At 47.3% G+C, this 16,553-nt stretch overlaps 1 long non-coding RNA gene across 2 annotated transcripts in view; it reads right to left on the bottom strand.

The window, feature by feature from the left end:
* Positions 1-15,430, bottom strand: part of LOC310904074 — a 31,016-nt gene extending 15,586 nt beyond the window's left edge. For both annotated transcript variants that reach the window (XR_014588031.1, XR_014588032.1), the window contains exon 1: positions 14,939-15,430. This is a non-coding gene — a long non-coding RNA (uncharacterized lncRNA). The remainder of the gene's footprint in view (positions 1-14,938) is intronic.
* Positions 15,431-16,553: the final 1,123 nt, after the last annotated feature.

Here is a 16,553-nt window from a genome sequence, read left to right as displayed (position 1 = left end):
GTCACCGCTCAGAGCCATCCTGCTCTCTGGGGACACGGGGCCTGCTGCCTGGAGTCAGGCACTCGGTGTTACCACAAAACCTGAGTGGCCAAACTTGCAGGGTAAGGGACACGCCTAGGTCAGGCCCTGCCAGCCTCACCGCTGAAGCGTCTTGGCCCATTTAAGTTTCCCTTCAAGCAGGGGGGGTTTGACCCGAGCCCGCTGTTGCCATCCTCACCTGTCCCTCGACCATGCCGCCAGGCTCAGTTCACAAATCCAAAATTACACCAGGCAGTGCTGGCAAAGGGCTGTGGGAGCAGGGTGGCTTTCTCACAAAATCCCCGACACTAACGTTGGCCGTTTACAGGACGATTTTTACACAGCCTGCAACAAAGCCACTCTCCTATCTCATGCACGACACTTCAGCTGCCCGCGTTGGTGCCTTTCGGTGGCGGGGACGGGACAACTGATTGCTGCTGACACTTACACATCAGGCGCTGCTTTCAACATGTCGCGCCATCAGCGTTTCACCTGCGGGTGAAGCACCCTGACGCTGTTGCTGTCTGTAATAGTTTTGTTGATGTTAACAGAGAGATCTGTTAAGAGATAGCAAAATAACTTGGGTAATTGGATGGAGTGAGATAAAACAGTAATTTTAAAGGGAATTACCCACCTGGTCGCTGGCACAGTTAACCCCCCACTGAACTGTTAGCACTGCAAGTGTAATTTTGGCAACTCCTGCTGCCCCTAGGAGGTAGTGTTTCAGAGGGGATGTTTGTCTGTGTTCTTACTCTACCTCCATTTTAATATCCTTTTTAGCCCCTGCAAAACAAACTGATATTCTTGCAGAAACACAAATGATGAGAAAAATCCCCCATTTGTGTAGCTCTGTGGGTGAAATTTAGTATTCATGCAACCCCACGGGGTTTCTGAGGCTGGTCCCGTCTCTCCCCAGCACAAATACCTCACCTCAACATCCCGGCTGGGGCTGCAGGGAGCAGCCAGGGCTGCCAAACCCCTGAATGGAAAAGTGCCACAAGAAAACAGCAGTGCAGTGCTAAAAGGCAATATGAGGCACCCCCGTGGGGTTTAAAGCATGCATAATATTCCAGGTGCCGCATTCACATGGCCTTTTAATAGTTGTTATTTTCTTAATTAGATTATTTATGTCAGGTCTTATTTCTATTCTGGAATATCTAAATCTGAAGCTGAAGTGTGAACGTCCCTGCTGTAATTCTCTGAAACTTGGCACCTTGCAGCAGACCCACTAAATGTCACCAGCTAGGACAACAGAGAGTGTATTTGGGTTTATCTTTTCTAATTGAGGAGACATCACTTTTATCTCACAAAATGTACCCAAAGCACAAGCAGTGGGAGTTTGAGGTGAATACAGAAAGGTGGAAAGAGCACTCAGGAAACCAGAGAGCTGCACATCTCCAGGAGACACCAATGCAGTGATCTCAAACCTGGCAGGAAGTCCAAAGCAAGGCTGGGGACACTGCTGGCTGCATGTCCCCGCCTCGGGGCACTCTGCTCTTACAACACAGCCACGTTAAAGGCAGCCAAAGACAAGCCCTGCAAGCGCAATGGGGAGGTTTCTCAGCCAGCACGGCAATATTTAGTTATATTAAAGTCTGCGTCCCAAACCCAAAGGCTGCTGCCACAACACAAGCCACAGCAAAGATAGAAGACGGTGAGAAAGCACCGGTCCACGCAGACTCCAGCACCTGTTTGACTATGACAGCTGAGACCTTACAGCGTTACAACTGTGTTAGTGTAACCTCTGGAGGGAATGGCAATTTGAGGGTAACAGCACCTTAAAAACCGGACAGCTCATTTCCCCCCTCACACAGTAATGCCCCTATTAACACAGCTGTAGCCATTCAAGTGGACTGAACCAAAATCTCTGCAGAAATGCAAGTTTTCAGTCTCAGAATCCGAGTGGGAGAGCATCAGCTCTCCATTAGCCCCTGTGCTGCTCATCATCTATCATAGGCCTGGTGAAAGAAAAAACAAAAACACTTTTCTGCTTCACTGAGCACCCTGAGCATGTCACTTCCCAGCATCATGCAGTTTGCGGTGTACCCAGTCATTTTACAACTGTGTACAAACTCTGCCAAGTTTTCGTTGTTGGGGAAAAAAAGTAAAAAGGGAGGGAGAAGTATCAATTATTTTGTTTCAATGTTTTGAAAACAAGATGTTCCCATTTTTCAGTTTGAGCTGATGTTGCCCGTTGAAAATCAAGAGGGGGGTAGTTTTCTTACTGTTGAAGCTTGAAAAATAAATATAATAGCTCCTCTGATGTGAAACAAAGCTATTGCCAATTGCTTGGTTCACTGAACAGTTTGGAGAATTTATTTTTTAGACGCTGACTGGTGACATTTCTTTTCTTCTATTTTCCTCAACAGTCAGAGAGCCACAGGATCAGTCACATACAGAGCCACCAGCAGCGCTGGTCATCCCAGAGAACATCAGTGATTGCAACCACGAGTAAAGCAAAGTGCCAGCCTCAGAGCCCCTAACAGCTAATAAATTAGAAGGCAAGGGGAAGGAGGAAAGCAGCATTTATCAGACATCACCAGGGGAGCAGTGGTGCGGTGAGGGGCAGCGCTCCCAGGGCCAGCTCCCAGTGCCATTGTCTCCAGCAACCTGTTAGGGTCTGCTTTCAAAACTGGAAATGCTGCCAGGTGAACTCGCAACAGGCTTTTTTTTTTTTAAATGAATCAAATTTCTCCAAAATGTAATAAAAAATGTGCTATAAATAGCAGAACCCTCCCTACAAGCCTGCATACTTTTTATAGTTCTTCATTTTCATCTGGGGAGCTGGTAGGTGAGTATATATTTAACTGAACTACATTTATTCAGGTGAGAATTTAGGGTATTTTATTGTAATATAAAATATAAGAGATGCTTATTCCAAAATGTTCTGTAAACTCTACAAAGCCAGCAATACAGAAGTGAGGCCATTTCCAGGCAGAACAGCAGCAAGTGACTCATAAAAACACTGAAGAGACACAGGGAAATGGTTTTCTCATGCAAAGCACAGGAAGGGTTTGTTTACTTTGGAAGTTCACGAAAAATAAGTGAGAAATAGAAGCATCCCCAGAAGGTGTGAAATATTTATGGACAGGTCAGGACTATGGGAGCAGATAGAAAAGTTCACCCTGCGCAGCAGGATCAGCTGCTGCTATAGGTGGCAAAGAATCTTTATGGCCTTTTTTCCCCCCCCAGAAACAGCTGCCATTTCTAATATATTTTGGGGAAAATTGTTAAAAAAAAAAAAAAAAAAAAAACACTAAGATGCTGGTTTTGCCACTCAATTCACCACAAACTAGTTCCAAATACAAAACAACATTTTGTTTCAAAACTTATATTAATTTGGTTTGGGAAAAAAAAAATACCCAAAGCTGAAATTAAAAAAAAAAATCTGAACCTGAAATAGAGTGATCAGCCACTATCTCACAGAGCTCTTTATATTGACTGCACTTCAATTTTTTCAGGTTTTTTAGTTTTTAGGAAAAAAAAAAATTCTAATTTTTCATGCCATATGCAAGATAGGAAAAAAAATCACCTAAAATGTCATGGAATTGAAAAAAAGCTTCCCACACAGCTCAGGCTAAAATGTTCAAGAAAAGAAAAAGTCTCCTAGGGTAGATTTTCTAATATATCGTGCGATAATGTATATGAGAATAAGTGGGAGGTTTCATCATCCCTCTTCTTAAAGTCTCCAACTTGGCTATTCTTTTGCATAACTGCAATTACTATTCTATTTTCAATTACAAAAGCCCTTTTTACTACCCAGCCACCTGCACGCAGCTCCAGATCCCAGAGGATGGATTGTGCTGAGCCTGCTGCTCAGCTGCGGACTCGGAATAAAGCGGGCAAGAAGGAAGAACACTTTGAGACACTTCCACGTGGAAGGCTCTCCTGATTTTAATCACCACGCACATAAGCTCTGTTACATTCGTCACAGATTAAGCAGGCAGCAAAGCATGACGACTACGCAGCAACACCTTTATCACTCCCCTTACAAGAGCAGGCTCGAAGTCATTAATACAGAAAGACAGCTGAACAACGCAACGGGAGCTTGCTAAAACCGCAGAAGGCTGCAAAACTCAGCTTTGCCATATGCTCAAAGATGGGAGGGAAAGCAAGCTAGCAGCAGGGCTCTTTGTTCCCCAGCACCCGCTGCCTCCTGCCCTGCACCATGCTCTTGTCTCCAAGCACCAGACGTTATAGACGTGATATATTGATTATCTCCTGCCCCACAGCAAAACACAGTCCCAGTAACCTGCCACAAGCATTGTCATTTTGTAGCGTGTAAGCTACCTTAGAAAGTCCCATCAGTCCAAGTTTCTATTAAAGAGCCTCTAGGAAAGAGTGGGAAAGGGCGCACAGAGAAAAACGCAGGTAGCCAAAGTTGGTGACTGAGCTGGGTGTCACAGCCTGACCAGCTGGGACACACGGCCCTTGGTCTAGCCACTGCCATCCCCAGGGGCATGCCCGAAGGAGCACATCCGAGCTGTATAGCTGCTGTGAGCAGCTGGTTATTAGTGCTGCTGAACCAGAGAGTAAACATTTTGAGTGTTCAGTACTGAAAAAAACAGAAAAAAATCCAAGGAAAGACTACCCAGTCCGGACATCTGACCTCGCTCCGCTGAGATCAGCAGCCAAACTTCCACTGGTCGCAAACAAATCAGGATCCAAAAGCAGCCCAATGAATTAATCAATATGGAAGGCAGGGACATGACCAGTGGCGGGACCGTCCTCCCTGCGGGTGCTGACAGCTCGCACTCACTCATACCCGACCTGGGACAGCGTGGGGACTGTACCACTAACCTCCATGTCACAGGCCCTTGTGCCAGGCAAACCTTAAAAGAAAAACAAAAATGTTGCAGAAAATTGTAATGGAAAAATTTCCAGCGTAACTCTACTGACCCAAAGGGTCCAGCTTCTCCAAAGTTGCTGTTAGCTTTTTCTCCTCAGTTTATCAAAGACAAGGGGTCGAAGGCAGACAACCTGTCTTCAGGTTGCCAAACCCAGGACATTTAGCTGCTTTGGGGCCAAATATTTAAGTGCTCAGATCCCCCAACAGCACATCCACGGGGTGAACCCTGGGGCTCCAACAATAAACGAGCAGACCTGAGTACTATCAGCTGGCTGGTGGGCAAGAAGGGAATGCAAGCACTGCAAAACCCCTACAAGGAACAGGGGAAGCGCCGGGCTCTGGGAGCAGTGGCACTGCGGGGCAGGCAGGCGAGTGCCTTGCAGCACAGGGCTTGGCTGGCGAGCAGGAGCCATGCAAGAAGCCGTGACGGAGTTGGCTGCAGGCAAAGAATTTGATCAACCTTGTTCAAAAACCTGATTTTCTGCTAACACTCCATCACACTCCATTTTTCACTCCTTTAAGTCAGACACGTCCTATTAAGGACACAGGCAGAGCTATCCAAAAGGCTTTCCCCGTGCTAAGGAGTATCAAAATTAGAACTGCCATTAGAGGGAATTCAGATACTCTCCTGTCAAAATTAGGAGGTCTGTACTCCATCAAAATTCCTCCTGAAGCTAAGGAAATTCTACTGGAGCAAAACCTTCATTCAGGGTCTTGCTTTACGCCTATGTTTGATAGCCCTGTCTGCCAGCAGGAATTCTGGAGGCACACGCTGCTTTTGATGTCCCCGTGTCCTGCCATTAGCCTGGTGCTGCTGAGCAGTCACCTTAAGGAGGAAAACATCTGCAGTCCCAGATTTCTGCTGCTGTCGCTGGCAGTCCTTCATCTCGAGCCAATAACGTTCTGGCCACAAATAGCAAATTAATGATCTAGGAAATTTGTTGTTCCCTCATATCCTTCCAGAGTCCCCTCCCACCCCTTCTGGCCTCTCTCCCAGCGTGACTTGGCCATGCCGGTCAACACACGGAGGACGGCAGGAGAAGCAAAGCCCAAGAGCCATCCACCTCCCATCTTAGGAATCATGTAGAGGGAGTCAGCATTAATCCAAACTCTGATACGTGGACAAGGAGGCCTTGGTGTCACCCGCCTTTCAGCCGTGGAGCTGGCCATTACCACCAGCAGCTTGCTGTGGACCCATCACCACCAATGACTTGATGGTCCCCGAAGAGGATTAAGGAAGAAGCTTCCAGGGCCCTCTCAAGCAGCCATTGACCACTAACCCTTCTGCTAGGCTGAAGCACATCCCCAGCCCACAGTCCTGCCATCCCATGCCTGAAATAACCCTCAAACCTCTCACACCGAGGGCAGGAAATGGCAGCCCACCTTGGGCATGCCATCAGGCACCTGGCACAGCTCCTCTGGAGCCAGGACAGCATTTCACAGCCACAGAAACAGATTTTCTTCCATCTCCTCTTCCTTCCTGGGGCAGTCTGTATAGCAGCACAGTGGCAGAAGGCAAGCAGCCCACTAGCAGAGGGGTATAGGGGGCTGTACGATCCCTTCTGTGCCCGTGTGGACATCTGGGTGGTGACCTTTATCACACATGCACAGTATCTGCAGGAGCCGTGAGCATGGCAACGATTTAATCACTGCCCCGAGCTCACAACCATCCCATCCACTGCAGAGGCTGTGTGCACACCCAGGGGTGGGCTTGTCCTGTTGTTCACTATGTGGCTGAAAATGTGCACCCTTGTCCTTTCCTCATGTTGCCTCAGCTGTTTAACAAGCTAGTCCGACAATTACTTCCAGACTTGGATAAAAATCTCCTACCCTGACGCTGTTAAATTATGTAGAACAAGATTATAATTACATCCTAAAAAAGAAAAAAAACCCAAACCCTACATTTAAAAGAATATTATTCAGGTTGCAAAAGCAAGCACTGAAAAGTTACAAAATGCCAGAAATAGAGCTGCCTGAATAGCCTTCCCGCAGCGCCGCTTGCATGTGCGCATTATGATACAGCTCTAACTACACAGCGATACGCCATTTTTTCCACGGGACCCCTGGCCATGCCCCAGATGGAAGATGTTTAGTTAATGAGTCATTGTTCAACATCTTTTTTAACCCTTGTTGTTCAAGGTGTGCCCTCAGTGCCGTCTAGCACGCTGCCAAACGCTGCCCTGCCAACAGAGCTGTCTGGATCCTTCTCCAGGGCTCCAGGCAGCTTTGTCCAGAGACACCTGCACAGCCCCCGAGCGGCCCAGCTCAGAGGTGGGCACCACAGACACACGGATTAAGCCATTCTCCTGTGGCAGAGCATCTGCAAAGTTACCTCTGGCACCCAGAGTAGGGTCACAAACAAGCTACCACACAATAAGGACAGGAGAGGAGACTTGTGATGTCCTCCGGCAAAGGACACTGCCGTGATGCCATGAGGGTGGTGAGGATTACACCAAGGGAGGCTGATGGAGAGCCTTCCTTTCCCCAAAATCCTGCGGATCCTTTTCCTTCTTGACCCCACCAAGAGTCAGTGAAACGGCCACACTGGTGCCATACAAGCATTGGGCTCGTCTTCTAAGGGGCAGTAGCCCAAGCAGGTCAGCTCCAAGCCAAAAGCAACCTGAAGGAAACATTTTGATAGCTCCAGATTGATTGTTTTCACACATTTCCGAACCCTGGGAAACAGGGCCAGTTTATTTTTAGGTTTTTAGTCCATATTTTCAAAAGAAACTGGAAAGTGCTGCAGAACAGAGGACCCCACCACCCCCACTTCAGTGCCCCAGCACCAGGGCTGAGTTTACCCCCCGGCCCTGGACAGCTGCCACCAAATCTCCTACCGCACCCTGCAGCTGAAGGTGTCCTGTTGAAGGCCGGTCAAACAAAATACAAACCTATCGACATACAGATTTTACAGCCACCAGAGCCCACGTTCCTCCAGTTCAACCTGGCCTTACTCATAAGCCAGGCCAAAGATCAGGGTGTTTGTGCACTTGACAAGTTGGGAACTGCTCAAAACTAACCATCAGCGCCACAGAGTCCCATTCCTCTACTAGTACAGGCACAGAGGATTCTTCCCAGAAAATCCCCCAGATAAGCCATGAGCGTCCACCAGGATTTGCAAGCAGTTCTCAGCCACCAGCAGCCATGGTGCGCACCACCACGTTCTAGCAAAATGTGGTGAAACACGATAAGGCAATGAAACAAATGAGGAGGAAATGAAGCAAAACTAATTGACTTACCTGGATTTTTCAAAATGTTTTTCCCCTGGTGGCTATTCATTCACAGACAGTGGAGACAGCATCACAAGAGTCTTTCTCACTCGTGCTTACTTTTAATGTCTCCACTATTTATTTATTTTTTAACTTTTGGTTTGAATCCAGCAGAGCTCATGCTCAGTGACTCCAGAATATCTCCAGCGTATGAAATATAAAGAATTAATGCAATCCCAAAGCATAACATATTTTCACTGTGTAATATCTCCTGTTCCTTAGGAAGCAAATGAGCATATGCAAGTTTTGAAACCTTAAGCATTATGAAGAGAAAAATAAAATAAAATATGAATTATGTTTACCTACTCAACATTACAGGGTTCAATGGAAGATAAAACAGTCTCTCAGTGCACTTCAGTGAGGACTGTACAGCCATTCAAGACTTTTTGACATGTCCCCTGACTGTGAGATTCAGCCTGGACATGAGCTTCACTGTCCATGTGTAATTGCAATTGGGCTCAGAGTGCCTCAAGAGCACAGATTCTAGGTTCACAGTTTACAGGACTGCTGCAAAGACACGAGCCTTTGGTCATGAAGTCATCTTCTGCTCTCTTTTAAGAGTGCTGAGTACAGACAAGCCAAGGCATACAGAGCCAAAGCTACCTTACAGTTACCAAAGTCATCGTAAGCCCCAGGAGTGACTTGATGACTTATTTTCTAGGGAAAAATCACCTCTGCAGCTAGGGACACAGGGCCATGACAGGTGGGGATAGGCTGATGTTTCTGGATGCTTTTCTCCAGAGCTGAATCCCTGCAGGATGGGGATCTGAGCAGGGTACAGCCACAAAAACTTTATGATCCAGTCACAAGGAAGAAATTTTAAGCCAAGAACACATACAGGGTATGCAGGGGTGTGCTGTTGTGCCAGGTGTGGCTGAATTAACACATGGAGAAGGGGAAGATATTTGCTTGGGGAATTTTTCCTTCCCTTTTTATTTCTGAGCTCTGTGTGTGATGCTATTTGTCATCTCTCTGCGATCTGTCTGTACAGCATTCATCTTCTCATCAGTGATGAAAGACAGCACCCTTAAGGACTATGCTAGCCTTTTAATTGAGCTGTTTAAACTGATAAATTCAGCCAGGAGAAAATACCTTCAAAAGTGATTTTATTTAACAAACAGAGCACATCTTTCAGGCCACCTCCAGTCTTAAGCAGTGAGTGCTAAGACAGAGCTGCTCTCCTCTTCAGCAGCACTTCTGCAGGGCTAAGGGCAGCGAGTGAAAGAAGAGGGGACCAGTGATACCTTGCAGCCCCATCTCTGGAGCACTGGTTCATGCCTGGATGTTCAGATGGTCTCTTTTAAGGTGTTCTGGCATAAAGACAGTCTTTAAAATTATAGTGTTTTCTTGCATAGGTATATCCCATAAATGCATATGCTTGTACTTGTGGGTGGAATGTCCTTCTCTAACAAATCTGGGGACTGACTTTTGGCTCTGCAGGTTGGGCTTGCAGCTAATCATGATGCAGCTGAAAAAATGCTCCTGTTGTAGGGTGCTTTCTGGAAAAAGGAGTAATAAAACGTTCCAAGTTTAATGCACTCCGTTTTTGGGCCAAGTTTTGGTTTTAGTGTGCTGTAACATCCAAAGTCCAACCCCTCTCCTGCTGCCACCAGCTGTGCCCCTGGGGCTGGTTGCTGCCGAGGGGCTCACCAGGCAGCAGCCCTTGCATACACTTTCTTGGGCAGTGAATAATAGAAGTCCAGGCTTTTCCAGCCCTCTCAGCCAACCAAGCCTGTTCTGTGCATTTGGGACAGGCACCAGCACTCTCCAGCTCAGTTTATCTCTGAGTTTTAAATTGCCGTGCAAGTTGTCAGGACCCACATTTAACTGGGGTCTGTGGGACCAGCCTCAGCAAAACACATGCGAACTTCAGAGCTCTACAAAATGCTGTATTGAATCCTGTTTTCTCTTTGCCATTTTATCCCATGTGATGCTCTTCTCTATAGATTTTCTCCCTCTCTTTCTCTCTCTGTATTTCCTTGAGTGGTACTAAGCACCCCGCATCCCCCAGCCCATATCTGATTTGCAGGGATGTCAGCTGCCATGGAGCAACTCAGCCTTGCTCTGGCAGAGGAAAAACCCTTCACATTCCAGCCAGACCCAATACTGTTAACAGAGGAATGCGAAAATATTGAAGTACATGAATCTCAATCAACCTGAAGTAAAAAATGAAGTCCCTGCAGGAGCAGTACAGTTTCCTCCTCAAAAAGCAGCTGATTAGCAAGGTTAATTGGGTACCTGCCAGCAGCAGTCAGCACGTCCAAGCCAATTTGCCTATGCCTTGTAAGGAATGAGTGCCGACAACAGCATCCTCGCTATCCTTGAGTATCTGAGCACACGGCAGCAGGTACAGGCTCCAGCTCTGCTAGGCTGGACGGTGAATTTGTAAGATCTGGTGCTGAGGTCAGGCAACTCAGCTCACAGCTGCCCTGCCCAAGCCACACCAGTGCCTTGCATCCCCTCTGCCCACAGGCAACAGCAAGGGGATGACTTGCATTTGATATTTAAAGTAATTTCTTACTTTCATGTATTTTGTTGTAAACAAATAATTTCTGCATCAAGACATCACCCAAATGTGTGTGCTTGCACTAACCCAAGCAGTCATGCTGAGACACCCCAAACCAGACTGTTGCAAAGAGCAACAAACTCCAGACTCCAGCTACTGCAGCCAGTGGGTGCTTCATGCTCTGAATGCCCAGCACACAGCTGTGCCACCAGGCACAAGGGAAGAATTTGGAAAGCTGCAGCTGCTGGGGATGTGGGAACTACAGAGAAAGAACATGGAGAGGAGACCAGGGGACACAGACCTGGAGGACCTGCACTGGGCTTTGCCAAGGGCACTTGGCTCTGGGGTGGAGCGAAGGCTGCAGCAGCAGCTCCTCAGCAGATTTCAAAGTGCCACCCTAGAAAGGCAAAACAATAGATGGCAGGAAAGGATTGCCTGAAAACAAGTTCTTAAAATAACCTTAGAATCATAGAATTAGATTCACCTAGGTTGGAAAAAAACTTCAAGATCAAGTCCAACTGTCAACCTGAATTTCCAAGTCCCATCACTAAGCCATGTCCCTTAGTGCCACCGTACATGCTGTGTGATGATCTGATCCATAACCTTCCCTGGCACCGAGGTCAGACTATCCTTATAAATAATGAAAGTGAAAGCTGGGTGACTCCCAACACAGACACAGCATCAGATTGGGCTAGAGCTGCTATTCAGGATGCAAGCCTGGCTCTGCCCTTCACAAAATAAGTTGTCACAAGACTGGGATAAAATGGGGCACCCAGAAAGAGACAGCTGAGACACAGGTGAGCTTCTCTTAGCTACTCCTAGCCAACACCACCACCTGTATTGGCATTTGCTGCTGAGGCAGGGCCTCCATGCTGTTGTGTGAGGTGGGAGCTGTGCCCACAAGGCAGGGTTGCCCCCCAGGGCAGTGAGACACAGCAACCCTGCTGCTGCTGCCATGCCCCCAGCACTGCGGATGGGCTGCCTTATTGCTCAGCTCCAAGGACCCTGCACGGGAGAAGCTGCTGGACTTGAATCTGTACACCTCAGCCAACTTATCAAAAGTGTACAAGATGTTTAGGTCATTAAGCAGCAATAGAGAATAATGAAAAAAAACAAGCCTGCACGTCACCACTATTAACTGCAGTGCGCTGAGTAGCATCAAGTTTCTGAACAGAATGCTGCATAGCAAAGCCAACAGAAGCGTGAAGAGTGGAGAGACTAAGGTCACCAGGAAGGGGAGAAGAGAGCTGGCCCATCGTTCAAAGCCAGCATGTGTACAGGGTCTCTGCTGCAGCCTCTGCTCACTTACCAGCCGTTTGGGGCAAATTTAGTGCTGGGGAATTCAAAGCCCAAACAGCACCCAGAGTCCTAGTGCCCCATGAGGTCAGAGGGGGTATCCCAGGGCAGCCCCTTGCTCCCAACCAGACACAGCCGCAGTCCTTTGTGAGTACAGGCTGCCACGCTCATCCTATGAAAAAGCAGAGGTAACTTGGGAGGGATGACCCAGATCATTTGCATCTGCAAAATTCAGCCTGCAGCAGTGCGCAGACTTGCTGCAAAAGTTCAGCAAAGCTTGACCTCTCCCTTCTGCAGCCCCAAAGCACCACAAGGCCTCCCAGCCATCATAGCACTGGTCACAGCGGGGCAGCAGCTCCAGGGAGGGTGGCAGCAGCTGCAGGTTGTACGGAGCCCAGTGCACAGGAGCTGACTGGCCACTGAAACAAAGCAAGCAAAGTCTTTACATCCCCTGCCCGGGTGAGAGGTTTTGCGTTGTGCTTGGGGCTGCACAACCAGCGTCAGCTAGCACTAGTGCTGACTGAGAAAATAAGTCTCTTTACCTACATGAAACTGCAGAAAAAAAATCTTCTCAAAAGTAGTCTTAAAAAATTCATACCTTGTTTTTTCATACCCTCTTCATAAACTGAAAGCATGAGCAGCTTTGGACAATGGCTCAAAGGTAAACTGACTTACTGCACAAAATGAAAACAATCAAAATATGGTTATTTCCTGTAAAGTTTTAATTAAATAGAAAAAACATCTGGCAGGGGAAAAAGAAAAAGATGGTCTCAGATGAGGTATCTCTTCTGCACAAGATGCTGCAAGGCTTTGTCATAGCCAAGTTAGCTTCAGAATAGTCATATGCTGGGAAAGGCATAAGGGTGACATATTACTAAGGCCTTGGAGTAGATAGCTGAGAGCTCTAGGGGCCTAACCATGGCCTTGGCACCCCACGTCCTGCACCCATCACTGCCCTTATCCCCCATCGCCCCCAGTGCCATGGGCCCTGTGGTCCCTGAGCTGCTGCAGAGAAGGCAGCAGCACGGCACTGAAGGGTTAACACGAGCATTCGGATGTTTATTTTAAGAAGAGCGTAAAGCCCTGACAGGCCATAATTACAGTGTTGATAAGCAGAGAAAGAATATTTGATGTTTCAAATATCACATGACTAATTGGTGCTGGAACAGCTGTGCGTGTAATTTGGGTGATGTGTGCGGAGGCGGGGAGGAGCAGGCCTCATGCTGGGTGGAGGAGCAGGCCTTCCTGCAGCACGGCCACATGGGGTGGCCTTCCCCATGTTACACTGTCAAGCTGAATCAATAGGAGAATAGAGCAATAAATGCCCACTTCTATTCTTTGGCCGTCTCCTAGGATGGGCTTCTAACCATAGCATTATGGTACTCCACACACAGATGCTGATATTTTTCAGAAATTGGGAATGACAAAATCTGGAGAGGCCTCAGAGTATGCCCTGGGTTGTGGAGGGTAAGGTGGAAGGCAGGTTTCTCCTGTTGCAAAACCCACCTTGGTTTCCTCATTCAGCACATTCCATTTTCATTTTTCAGCTAAAAATAGTAGACAGAGAGGGTGATGGACCTAGCCCTGCTTCTTCTGGTGCCCTAGGAGGAAGGAGGTTCAGAAACAGCCACCACCAAGCCCAGAGGGATGGGGACAAACCCCATGTCATTGCCTGACCTCCTGGGTCCTTCACAGTGGATTGCTTTAAGTCAAGTGGGACTTCATCACAGGTTCCTTCTGAATTTTTCTGCACTAGGGGTGTCTCTCCACCCCCATCCAGCTGGAATGATAAATGCATAAAGAGTTCAAGCTATTTTTATTTTAGAAAGGAATGAATATTTCATTGTTGTGGCTTTCTTTTCCTCTTCCTTCTCCCACTGACATTGTCTCTCCAGATTCCCTCCTTGGGAAAGGGCTCTCCACACAGCTTGCAGAAGTGAGAGGAAATACATAAGCTTCTCTATCATACGTTGCTTAAAGACTATTTTTTTTACTCTGTAGTCCATGGGGAACTGTGAACTATTTTTAAACTAGAGCTTGGTGCGATAAGAGCCTTTAATTACTAGATAAAATGTGTGCATCAAGGTATGGAGTTTGATTTTGTTTTTTAAGCTTCTTTAAGGAAAAGTGTACTGGGCTACGACTGCTCATACCAAAAGTTCCTGACACTCACTGGTGGGAGCCATTTTCTTCACAAAAAGGGGAGAGAATGCCAGAGGACAACCTGAAGGGCTAAGCACCTGGCCAAGGCCAGGCTGGGATGGGGCCAGTGACTTCCCTTTTTCAATTTCCTAGAGTCGAACACAGCCCAACATCCACCGCAATATGTGTGCTGATGCCACAGTCTCCCAGTACTGACCAGAAGACCCAGTTCACAACTGGATTTTGGAAACAGCTCCTAGACCTCCTCTAAAGGCAAACCTGACTCTTCTCAGACCCACATACCAATGGAGTGAGTGAGGCCTACACAGCACCATGACATCCAGCAGTAGACACTTTCTCCAAGTTGACCTGGTCACCTACTGGCACCTCCATACACCTACATCTCAGATGTCATTCAGACAAAAGATCTACCCCTCACACATTTAGGGCTGTCAGTCCACCCACACAGCTCCAGAAGTGCCATACTCTGCTCATAGCAGTTGGACACAGCCAAATCCACCTCAAAAAAGACAGCTTACTGAAAGGTTGTAACCCATCCACAACCTTCTTCACTGTGAGCAGATCTGAATTTCTAAGGAGCAGCTGTGCAATGCCCAGCCACCTGCCAGGCTTTACCATCCTCATCCAGAGCCTTCAGCAATTGCTGACGGAGTTGAATTCACTGCCTATAGACTAGAACTATAACTGGTGAAGAAATTTATAGCTTTCTCTTGAAGCACTGTCAGAAGACTCATTCCACCAGCAACCTGCTCTCTACCAGCAGTCATAGCATAGTAGTATTAAAAGCATTAAGACAAGCTCTGAACTCACAAAGGTTTGCCATAGCATGGTACCTACCTGAGGGACACTTCTAGGAAGCAGGAAACAAATCACATGCTGTAACCTAGACTAAAACCTTCTAAAGAGAATACAGCTGTAACTCCAGCACTTTTAAAGCGTGGGACACTGAGTGCATCAATAGGCACTAATCATCCTTACCAGCCCCACCTGAGACCCCCACCCATGCACCCCAACCATGGGCCCAGAAGCTGTATGGGCTCTGGCTTTGCACCTGTGCCTATTTGCTTCTGGCCCTGGCTGGTGGTTGAGGATTTTTGGCCTTACCATAGACCTTCTGCTAGGGCCTGGTGTTATCCCCATGGCCAAAGTATTGTTTCTCACTCAGGGGACTGCCATCTTCAAGCTCATCCCCATCCCACCCTGGAGGTAGTGCTAGAGGTTATGGTTTTACCTCTTCCTTTTTGCAAAGCTCAATGCTTTACTCTAATTGTGTTTTGGCTGGAGGCTGCAGAAGAAGGAAATGATTATGGGTTTTACTATCTCTTAGAATTCAGCACAAGAACCCCAGAGCAGCTGTGGCTGAGATGAAGAAGTATTTATATTGCTCTTTTTCTATCACAGGTGTTTCTCTTCTACTGTAATAAAGATTCACTTGCATTACACTAATATATGTGTACATTGATTAAGTCTACTGACACCTGCTCCCAAAACCAATAGGAAAAACAACTTGCACGTCATACTCTATTCAGATATTTATAAAGCCTCTGTATTTGATGTATGATATAATTTTTGTATCTATGTCACATGCAGCAGTAGTGCGGTGGTTCTTACTCCACAAATAATATTGCATCATATTTTCACCAGTAACTCTCTAGGAGGTAAGCGTGGAGGTCTTTACATAGAATCTAGCAGATTAAAAAAAAAAAAAAGATATTGTCATTTCCTGTAATCTTTTTCTTCCCCTTTTGGCAATGGGATACATAATGCTATACCCGCTACATAATTTCTTTGCATATAAAGCCAATAATTTTTTTAGGAATCACTCTGGAGTTAATCCACTATGACCAAAGGTGAGATAATTTAGGACTTCATTTAAAATCCACTAATATTGATTTCTGACTGCTTCTCCTCCCACAAGGCTACAAATCAGGAAGAATGCTGTCAGGCTGTGGCAGCACACCCCCGCGCCAGCTCCTCTCCCAGCCCTCAGTGCCACCGTGGGCCCGGCAGCTCCCCTGGGCCTTTCACCTGCACTGTGGTCCCCTCTGCAGGCCTGGGGGACAATCGGCCAAGCAGCTCCTGGTTTGGCTCTGTTTGTCCTGATCCATGGATATCATGGATTATAGCAACTTTACTTGTGTTAAAGGACTGCCAGAACTCCCTGGGGCTGAGGCCATTAGATCAGTTTGGTTTTCCTCCTTACTCACTTGCAAAGTGATATTGCTGCTCAAGCTTTTGAGGGCACATGCATCTCAGCTCCTCGCCCCGGCGGTGACAGCCACCACCGAGGCACTCTGGTGCCACCGAGGTTCTGGCTGTGCCTGCACATTGCTGGGATAACCCAATCTTCCCCTGGTGTCACCTCCTGGGAGGGAAAGCTGACTAATGCAAGAAGGGAGCACATCCCTTGGCGCCAGGCTCATGGAAATGAGCATCAAGGTACCTCTGGGGT

This window comes from Anser anser (assembly GCF_964211835.1).
Source record: "Anser anser genome assembly, chromosome: 9".
Lineage (NCBI taxonomy): Eukaryota > Metazoa > Chordata > Aves > Anseriformes > Anatidae > Anser > Anser anser.
The sequence above is the reverse complement of the archived record's forward strand: the minus strand, read 5'-3'. Positions and strand labels throughout refer to the sequence as shown.